This window comes from Plodia interpunctella, chromosome 10 (assembly GCF_027563975.2).
Source record: "Plodia interpunctella isolate USDA-ARS_2022_Savannah chromosome 10, ilPloInte3.2, whole genome shotgun sequence".
NCBI classification, from domain to species: Eukaryota; Metazoa; Arthropoda; class Insecta; order Lepidoptera; family Pyralidae; genus Plodia; species Plodia interpunctella.
This window is the reverse complement of record NC_071303.1, coordinates 2,341,469-2,353,224: the sequence shown is the minus strand read 5'-3', so window position 1 is coordinate 2,353,224 and position 11,756 is coordinate 2,341,469.

The following is an 11,756-nucleotide window of genomic DNA, read 5'->3' as shown; positions in this document are numbered from 1 at the left end:
ACTAACTTATACGAGTACCTATCTAATCTATGTATAATAACTTATTTTCCAGGTGCTGTAAGTTTAGATTTGATTTGTGCTAATTTCAGAGCTAATGAATCAATTGACGAGTTAATAACCGATTATTAACTCGTCAATTGATTCATTAGCTCTGAAATTAGCACAAATCAACCCACTATGGGTAGTGGGGATTGTCCACTAATAGGTCATTTAATAAATATTACAAAATCCCTTGTAGAATAAATAAAAGATTCCTTTTTTATATGATTATAAAATATTTATTTTCTGACAACTCGAATCCATTAGTGGATTCGAGTTGTCAGAAAATAAATATTTTTATTTTATATTAGTCTTCTATTCCCCGAAGTAGCGAAGTTGCGAGAAAAAAAAACTTATTTTAGTAAAAGTGAAATTTATTTTACGTGAGGAACATCTGAGGTGAGTGATGGGATACAAAGGGATTTCCTTTTTCCAATCAAAATTGTTTTGTTTTCCTTTGGTATGTCGATTGTGTTTGTATAAAATGTTTTCCAGGTCTAAAATTTGCGGTTGTTTCCGATAACTTGTTGTAAAAACAAATAAAGTTTTTTCAAGTTTTTTGTTTTTGTTAGAAAGCAATTAAATATAATTCAATGAAACACGGAAGTAATGACCACAGGGATAAGTTTTAAATACTTAAAAATACTATGTTGTAATATTTTTGACTTTTATATACCTCATAGAAGTTTTCATATAACAATTCCGATTTTAATTTTAAATTGAAATATTAGCATTGGAGACGATATCGAATAATAACTTCCAAATATCCATACAACTTCCTAATCTGTAACATAGGATATATTGTAAAGTAAATAATTCGCGGACTACATAATAGCTTAACTACTCCTTAATAAAAATAAAATATAACAAAAATAGGAACCTTTTTCGGATAGAGCATTTTCCCTTTCAGTCGCTCGATTTCACTTCGTAAAACAGATAAAACAGGAAATAGAGAGCGATTTATTCCCCTGTGAACACTTGGTCCAGTCGGACCAAGGCTAGGTAGGCAGGCTAGGTAGTCACCTAAACTGCATCATTTTATTAATCCCCGACGCAAAAGAGGGGTGTTATAAGTTTGACCGTTAAGTGTGTCTGTCGGTCTGTCTGTGTGCGTGGCATCAACGTGTGAACCGATTTGGATGCGGTTTTTTTATTTGATAGAAAATTTTTATGCGGTGATTCTTTCGATCTTCGATTATGTTTGTGTTGTATGTTGGATTGTGTTGGAGGTTACTTCCCAACGATTCATGTCACGTGATTTTTTTGTCAAAGAAATCGCTGATGACATCCTAGTAATGTTATAAATGCGAAATTTTGTGAGGATGTGTGTATGTATGTTTGTTTGTTACTCTTTCACGCAAAATCTACTGGACGAATTGTTATGAAATTTAATACACGGTTTTATTAATAATTAGATTACAACCTAGAATAGGGTACCTTTTATCCCGAAATTCTCACGGGAGCGAAGCCCGCGCGGAGTTAGTATACTACAAAAACTGTCAAAAATGTAATGATTGTAAAAAAACATAATCTATTATAGATAGGTGATCTATGCGTAGTACATTCGCGTGAAAAATCGTCCGTCTTCGAGTTCAGACGATAAGAGGAAGACACTTATTTGTCAACGACACAATCTTGTATCTCTCTCTCCATTCAGCACTATTTTCCACAACGTGAAATATACTTTATTCTACTTGTATTAGAGTATATTACGCTCTGAACGTTTGGCTTGATGTACTGGATATGCTTTTACTGTCATTTGCCACATCGTATCGTTACAGTGAGCTGAAGAATCTGTTAAATTAACTACTGAAGCTCTATAACACATTATCATGTATCTGTTATATACTAGTTGTTCGCCGCGAACTTGGAACGCAGGAAATCGCTCGCGAACACAAGAAATTTTTGACGAGTTTTTACAAAATTGTGAATATTTCAAAAACCGACTTAACCGATTTTGATGCACGAACTTAACAATTATATTGATAGATCCTGATACCTTTTAAATGTCATCAAAATCAGACTAACGGTTCGATAGTATAAAAAATGTATTTTTGCCCCAAGTCGAATTTTAGATCTCGTTCGCTCGGTCAATTATGTATTACAATCATACTTATTTTTTACAATATTACATAGTAGAAAGAGAATATTTTCATGTATGCACACATACATAGGTAATTAGGTGTTATAAAGAAAATTTTATTCTGGAAATAAATTTATGTACATTTAGGGCCTGTTTCAACACTCCCTGATAAATTTGATTAGAATATGCTAACTGCAAGATAAATCTAGGCTGTCAGATATTTTATCAGCAAGGGGTGAAACAGGCCGTGACTCAATTTAATAAAATTGGTTCATGATAGTGTAAAGCTTAGTTATTGGCATCTGAGAGTACTATAAACCTTAATTCTTTATTAAGATCGTAGTAAATATTTTGTGTTTATATTGTTGTTTATTACGTCAAAAATTTCATTAAACGCTTCTTACCGCCTAAGTCCATAATAAAGGACGGTGGAGCGATACAATTTTATTTGATAAGTTTAATATCTTAAGAGCTTGCAGCTGTCGAGATCTCTTTGAAACGGATTTAGGTGTAATCTAGTGATAAAGGGATTTGTGGAATAAAAAGAGATGAATTTAAGCCCTATACCGAAGAATTTTACAATCCGATAGTTACTTGCTGATGCTGTATATATTTTGGATCTTGAAAAACAAACTTGATCTTCTAATACCTAACTACATTCGAAAGATGTTCCAAATTCAAAATGATCTCAAAATATAGTTCCACGTAACTTATCAAAATAGGCAAGACTATTTTTTGACATTCTTTGGTACTTTTTCTGGTTATATTTTAAAAATCGTACAGAACATAGACTCTGACACTGGCATAAAACAAAATCTGACTGGCCATCGAGAACACGAGAATTAAAATTAAAACTAACGTTTCGTGATTAGTTTCTGGACTTTTTGTATCTTCTTGTTTTTTTCGAGCCGAAGTTAGGCGTTATTGGCGTTTGGTACAGGAGGAACAAAAAGTCGAATATTTATTATTATTTATTTAATCAAAGTAAGAACCATTATTATCTATGCACTGTTGCCATCTCATAGGTAGTTCATTGATCCCTTTACTAAAAAAACCATTCAGACGGGAATCAATAAAATCTTTGAAGGCGGTTTGGACTGCCCTATCGGAGTTGAATTTTTTCCCTTGGAAGAAGTTATCCACATTTCGAAAAAAATGGTAATCTGATGGAGCAAGGTACGGGGAGTACGGTGGATGTCTTAGACATTCCAGTTGAAGCTCCTCTAATTTGGTAGCCGTCTGTTGTGCAGTGTGTGGTCTAGCGTTGTCGTGAAGCAGCAGTGGCGTGGAGCGATTGACCAGCCTCGGTTGTTTAGCAGCTAGCTTTTCCATCATAGTTTGCAATAGCTGATAATAGACATCTGCCGTAATCGTCTGGCCAGATTTGAGAAAACTGTAATGAGCGACACCGGCACTAGTCCACCAAACGCTTACAAGTAACTTTTTTTGGGTCAATTTTCGCTTGGGGCAGGATTTGGCTGGCTGGCCAGGGTCCTGCCATTGCGATGAGCATTTCCAATTATCGTAGAGAATCCACTTTTCATCACAGGTAATGATTTGATTTAAAAACCCTTAATTGTTGTGCCGGTTAAGTAATGTAACGCAGCAGTCGACACGCGTTTGCCGGTTTGCTTCACTCAATTCGTCAGGTACCTTTCAAGTTTCTTAATGTTCCCAATTTGCTTCAAGTGGATTAAAATAGTTTTATCACTAACACCGAAGCCTGAAGCTACTGCACTCGGACGTGGTTTGCGATGGCTTCCACAATAGCCTTCAATTCTTCATTATCAACTAGAGTCTACGGCCGTTTACGGGGCTTGTTCTGCAGATTTCTTGTCGAAATTTCCAGAACGAAAACGTTGGAACCAAAAACGCACTGTGTTTTCTTTTTCGACACGACTGCCATACACATCATTAACCCTTCGAGCCGTATCCGCAGCACTGGTGCCACGGTGGAACTCGTACTCGTAATAACGCGATATTTCAAGTTTTCCATTTTGTAAACTGAGTGACGCAAGCAGAAAAATCAGAAGAAAAATAAAAACAAATGAATGACGGTTAACAAAACAAAAATACATGTGTAAAATAGCTGTATAAATTTGAATTTGGAATTCCTAACCATAGAAGAGAAATTTGTGATCAATACAGTACCAGTACAATAAAACGCCAATTTCATATGTACCTAATATTAATTTAGACCAGTAAGTAGCCTTGTTATTACTCCTTTTAAGGTCTTCTATGGATTAGGAAGAGGGCCAGACTATTAAAAGTTCGGTAACAAATACCTACAGGCTGACGTCGTGGACAAATAGCGATGTGGACAATTAACGATGAAGACTTATGGGGAATAAAAATTCTTAACCAACTGGTTGCGAATCGCAGTTACGAAAATGGTCGGAGTGGAATAAAAGTAGTTTGTTTGGTTCGATTCCTAATTGAATTTAAATTCAGCGACCCGTACACGAGTATACGTACACATCAAAATCCGCATGCGAATTCCGCACATTCATGTGAAATCGACTGTGCCATAAATACTTACTGCAGCATGGCCAAATGTGCTTTCGTATGTCTGTGTGTTCTCCTCTTGAGGTCACATTTCTCAACCGATCCCCATGAAATTTTCGAAGAACATATGAAAATCGATTGTCGAGCCATATTTTGGAAATTTTTGAAAATGGCGGAGTTGGCACATATGGCCTAAGTGCCTTTGGAATTGATGGCTCTTACGACTTGTGTTTGTAGTGACAACGAAATAACAAAGGACTTTCATTTTCTATTATGACATACACATAGACATAATAGACGGATATTTTCATCCGTGTAGTCAAAAGATGGATAGTCCAGTTCGTTTACAAAGAGATAATGACTGATTGACTTGAGCGTCTAGAGTTTGAATCCCGCTGGAAGGCGACCTCATTTTAGTATACTGTAGGTATTTAGATCTATTTTTACGAACGCCATTTCGAAGTTTATTTTACAATTTTTTTTTCTTTACTTGGTGCAAACATAATATTTTTGTATATGTATGTATGTTTGTTTGTAACGCGATAACTATTGAACCGTTGGTCCGATTTTGATTAAATTTAAAAGGTATGTAGGATATGCAAATAAAAGTTTAAAGTTCGTGGGGTAACAAAATCGGTAAAGCCAAACCGAGTTCAAAAATTATTTCACCATTAGGAAGCTACATTATCCAATTTTGAAATAAATTAGTTTTCAGCCATATCAATGAACACTTATAAAGTAATCCGAAATAAAGCGCTACTGAAAATCTTAACGTGCGTGCGCTGGCCCTACTGCTGATTATACGTATGCGTATAATATACTACAAAAGTATAGGTTTTTAGTAGATCCATAAAAAAGTCCGCGATACTATACATCTTTATTTTATTATTAAGTAACTGTAAGGCATTTTATATGTGAAAAGATAACGTAAATTAAAAGGTGCATTTTGACAATTATTACTACACAAGCATATTAATCTTTATGATTAGAAGTTATGTCATCATCAAGACTATAAAATATATTTATTATATTTCATCTTAATTTCAAGAAGATAAATTTTGTCCTTTACAGCACATAAATTGGATGAATAGATTCTGAAATATAGTGGAATTAAAAAATGCGCACACAACATTATATTATGTAGGTACCTATATATTGTTGAACACGGCACGGCACGCGCTGCCTGCGTGAAGCCAAAAAACTGTAGCTTTGAAGAAGTTGTTTTGAGACATTTGACATTATATCTTATATGTAACTAAATTTTTTTCTTTATTAATATTTGATATTTAAATTTTTCTTCTCATCTGCCCGTTTTCCGTACATTAACCTAAACTATGTTGTGACACAAACATTAAGCCTAACAGACAGAGAATTGTGGTTTTACTGAGTGTATATTATTTTAATATTAGGTAACTATACACATATAAAAAATCTTAAAATTTTGTTACCGTCGCAAGAAATAAATGATGCAACGATTCTGTTTGTACTGACTCCTGATACAATCTCTTTCCATTTATATCGTGTACGTTTCCTATCTGGTAATACTTGCAATATACAAAATATAAATAGTGTAGAACTGTGTTAAAGTAGAGAGCAAGGGTGGTTTCTTACTTCATAGTCGTATTCCTCATGACTGAGGGTCGTGGTCATTATATGGAATGAAGCACACGTAACAACTTTCATGGCATTATTAATGGAGTGATTTGCCATTGCCTTCTCCATTTCACACACAAGTTGATAGTCAACCAGTGTGCAGGTTTCCTCACGATGTTTTTCCCCGGAAGCAAGTGGTGATCGATGAAAACTACTATACATGAGTCAGATTGGTATACAAACTCATGTGGCACGAGTAGGATTTGAAACTGGGATCTTTAGATCCACAGGCGGGGGGGTCTTAACCATCACACCACCACCGCTTCTTGCAGGTTTCTTACAGGGAGGTCAAAATGATGGCTAGACAGAGAGAGATAGAAAGAACTTCCGGATAATCAGTCATTCTTACATGTTGTGTGAATGCAAGAATGAAATAATGTTTAAAAGAGCATATGCTTTGTTATTTTGATAAGGACAACATCGGTTTACGATTCAGTCTTGACCAAAAAAATCTGTCAAATATGAGTTAAAAAAAAATTTGTGAATCGGCTGCGAGCGCGGCAGGTCGCAATCTATTTTTATAATTTTCATATCGACTTAGTGACTTAGTGTTTCAAAGTATCGTTTCCTTTCAAAAAGTGAATATTACAACGTTGAAATTCTTCCAAGCAAAACTAAAAATAAAAGTGATAATGTCGCTGAATTGTCATTGTTCCTACAAAATCTACACGGTTTCAAAAAAAATAATGTTGTTTCTGCAGTATCCTTAGGACGAACTGTAAATATGTTTGATTGTAAATTATAATGTCGTCTATTTCCCTATGTAGATTAGAAAGTAGATTCCTTTATTTTCATGTTTCAGCTGCACTTTTTGTAGAAACACTATAACACCGTTTTGTCTTGAAATTCTTATCAACTAAAACTTTCTATGGCAGTACAACCAGTATAATCTGTAGCACATGATAAAGATAATAGTCCAATCACTGTACATTCGCTGTTTTACGCTACTACTTTCAGTTCCGAACTATTTTCTAGTTTCGCTATTTCCAATCGATGGATGGTTGTATGCATTACATAAACTGCGATACGCTTTTGTTTCTATATTTCTATAATAATATTTCGTTGTTTAGTATCTGAATGTCTTTGTGCTTGACATTATATTTTTGATAGTTTGGAAGAAACTCGATGCTGTTTCTTGAAATTATTAACAGTACGCTATCACAAGCAAGCTTTAGGTATGTAAATGCGCGGACAGCAAAAACATTTATCTGTACCAAAAAGTTAAGTTTTTTAACGCATTTCTTCTAGTGGGGAACTTCAGTTATACCTATAGCAATTTGATCATCGAATACAGCCTCTTTTGTCAGAAAACTCTTCGGAAAGATATGAAAGAGTACTTGAACTGACCCGAACAAACTTGATGCTCAACTAGTACATATAATGTTCCTATAAGATTTGCAACTTGCTCGTTGTGAGTTGTGACAATTGTGACTATATGTTAGACGCTTATTGGCTGGCTAGACTTGGCTGATCTATTACGTACTGAGGTTAAAGTTATCTATGTTTCAATACAAATATGTAGATAATCAAATTACGTTGTAAGGATGGTATGCGTGCCTAACTAGGGATGCCGAAGACCGTGCGAAGTGGAGGGGAAAAAGTATGAAAGTGGATCGTGGGATCCAGTCCAGGCTCGGCGTCAGTCAGACAGACAGACAGACAGACTCGGTTTACTCAGCGATAGAACAGCGAGAAAACGCTGAAATGAGATACAAGAGAGAGAGAAGCACGATATAGTAATTACATTTTTTATAGGAACTCAGCTCATCAGATAGATATAAATTCAATCATGATTGCACGCAAATTCGTTAAAAGTTCGAGATAAGTTTTTCTCCTTGAAAAATTGCCAGACGACGAAATTCAAATGTACTTCGTGGTCGGGGGGATCGTGGTCATTACGGAGGATCGTGGTCAAACACACACAACAACTTTCTTGGCGTGGTGTGCCGTTTCCTTAAAAAAAATCAACGTGTCAAAAATAACATGTTGATTTTGATAATCTCGAGACATTAAAAATAATGTTTCTAGATAACCTAGCCACCACAAACAAACCCCAGTAAGTAGATTGACATAACAGAATAATTTATATGGTAAACCAAAATGGAGCGTTCCCATTTGCATGTTCGGGCGGCTCTGACATTTGCTATTTATGTGATTAGCTGGATCTAAATAAAGTACTTAAAACAATGAAATGGAGTTAAATAATTGAAACCACAGACTTGTTACTTATTTACTGTACAAGCAACAGATTAAAAAGTGTCTTTCCACATGGTAGAATCACACTCATGAATGTTCTTCAGATTTCATTCCCTCCTGTGAAGATTGGAAGATTCGTTTCAGAAGAACGACGTTCATTACTGTTACTGTTTCCGCTGTCAGTCGATGTAATGAACGTTAAAAAAGTTTTTTACAAAAATGACATTTTTGATACATCTTTTATTGTTGTCACAGAGATCTTATTGCATCAATCAATCAATGTGTGACAAAAATCACACAGTTATAATATAGTAAATCGTTGAGGAGTTTTTACTGGATGCACCATCTGGTCATGCTATCACAATAATGCATAGTCATCAAACCAAACAAATAAATCCAAACAGTGTGTACAATAATTCAGCTCAATCGGCTAAATATATCTGCTTTGCAAGATTCCACTGGAGTAAACATAGGGACATATATAGTTACATAGCAAGTTATAGAAAAGCTTGTAAAATATAATTATGATCTTGTTTACAAAGAAAAAAAGTGGAATGGAGGAAACTAACATATCAGCTCAAGTGTTACGTAATGTAGCCGTATCAGAAACGGAGGCAGGGTATTGGATATTGTTAGTGAAGTTCTACTTGTCTGGATACTCACACGTTACCGTGATACAATTCATTCTGAGAAATTATTACAAGACTTCTTCTTATTGCTTTGAAGGCTTATTGCTAAAACTGGAATTGTATTTTAATAGTTCTCTCCTTTTCTGTTTCTTTTTTTTCTATAATGACTCGGGTAAATCGACGACCTCGGTGGCGCAGTGGTAAAGTGCTTGCCTCTGAACCGAGAGGTCTCGGGTTTGATCCCCGGTCGGGTCATGATGGAAAATGATCTTTTTCTGATTGGCCCGGGTCTTGGATGTTTATCTATATATGTATTTGTTATAAAATATAGTATCGTTGAGTTAGTATTAGTATCCCATAACACAAGTTTCGATATATTTATTTATATATTTATATTTATTTATTTAAATAGTGATAATTTTAATTGGTTCAGGTAATTTTTCTATCCAGCATGTATGTCAGGTAACCTTTACTAAGATTTATTTGCACTCAAATCGTAGCTACGTGATACTTAATGGATTCCTTGGGGCTGTGTCATCATTTGTCAACTGTAGATGGATTTTCTATTTTGTATGTTCCGATGCCGATGGATGGATGAAATAGCGCTATTGATATTTATGTCAAAGTTATGGACCTGGATAAACAATTTTGTTTATTTACTTTTATTACATAAATATATTAGTAAACCGGTAAAAAAAAAGGAAATAAATGTGATTATTATACAGCAGACCCTTGTTTGCTTTATGTTATCTCTTTCATCTCCGCATGATCCCCGTTGCATTCGGGGCTGTGACGCCTCGAAACCCTAGGGTACCTACATGTCACATGCTTCCTTTTTGTTCACAAACCAGCAAAGAAGTATATTCCTCTTCTATATGAGTATATTCATTCTTATGTACATTATTATATCTTATCAGAAAGACATTCTTATACGGGACAATCCACAACTAGAATACCTCGTCCTGTTAACAAAAGGAAAAATAAATTAAGACTTATCTTCTCTATCCAGCTGAGCAATGTGCGGGCGGAATGCGAGTGCAGTGCGGTAGCGACAGCAACACAAAATATTTTTAAATTTTGTTTTGTTTGAATTTTGAGCCTCCGTGAAACACTCAAGGTCTGCCAAAGAGCCATGGAGCGCAGTATATTGGGCTTACATCTAATAGACAAAGTAAGGAACATCAAACGGCGCTCCTTAACTAAAGAGAGTAGGTTCAAATACTGCTAGACTGAATTGGGACTGGGCGGGACACGTTTGTCGTATGCGGCCAGAAAGGTGCGCTAAACTGGCGACCAGATGGCCGCAGAGGAAGAGGCAGACACAGAACGAGATGGCGGGACGACATTGACAAATTTCTTGCTGGTCCAGAACTTGATATGGAGATAGATGAGTGGAAAAATAAGGGGGGGCCTTTACCCAACAGTGGGATACAACACCTAGAGGCTAGATAAAAAAATATTTAAAATAAAAATAATTTGAAATAACTTTATTGCCCTCTGGAACGATAGTCCACTTTCCCGTTTGGTATATTCTTTCCCTAATTGTAATTTTTTTCCCCAATCTATCTACTTTTCTTTCCGTAATGCATAAGTAAACAGAAAGACACTAGAAATAGAAAAAGCACGAGCAACGGCGGACTTATCTCATGGAGGATAAATATTTTTTCCCTCGCTATTCAAGGCGGGAATGCAGCCGGCGGCATTTTATTTATTTATTAAGTCTATTTTGTTTAAATATTATATCGGTTTAATTTAGTTTTAATATCATCGATTATTTTGTGGACAGTACACATTGTCCGGTCAGGTGTACGCGATACGTCTCAAGTTGCGACGAATATTCAACAGGATCTGCGAATAAAATAGAATGTTATATTCAGTTTGAACAGAAAATACTAAAAATACTATTTATATATATATATATATATATATATATATATATATATATATATATATATATATATATATATATATATATATATATATATATATATATATATATATATCAAAATAACTAACATATAATAAAAAAAAATAAAAAAATATAGGTAAATTCAGTTTTAATTACTTTTAATTATATTTCCCGTCGTTTTAATTTGCAACTGTTATATTTTATGTATAGTACGGCCTTCCTAAAAGCTATGAATGTAAGTAAACGGGTTTTAAATTCAATGATATCTCTCAAATCGCCAAACATGTGAAGGTATGAGTTATTCTTAGTATCCTATTCTTACCTATAGTTTTACTAGTCGAACTATTGGGATTTTTTTTTGTAATAGACTTACTGATCTCAAGTAAGACTTCGTGAAATATACTAAATTCATATTTTTTAAAATCGATTTCCCCACCATTCTCTCTCAAACAAAGAAAAATGAAGTATTTTATGAAATCCAAAACCTTAAATACACCATTATTGTGATTATGAGATATAACTACTTTACCTTAACTCATGATAGTACATATCTAAAATTATTGCAAACTATGTATCTCAAGTATTGCAATAACAGAACAAATACTGAGATTGGAGCTGCAATTCAGAGTTAAACAAATGGGGCAATCCGGGTCAATATACTAGTTTCAAAACCAATCTTCATACTCATAAGTAAATACATACCCTTTAGAATTTTTCTCGAAAGTAAGGTTCGGTTGCAATC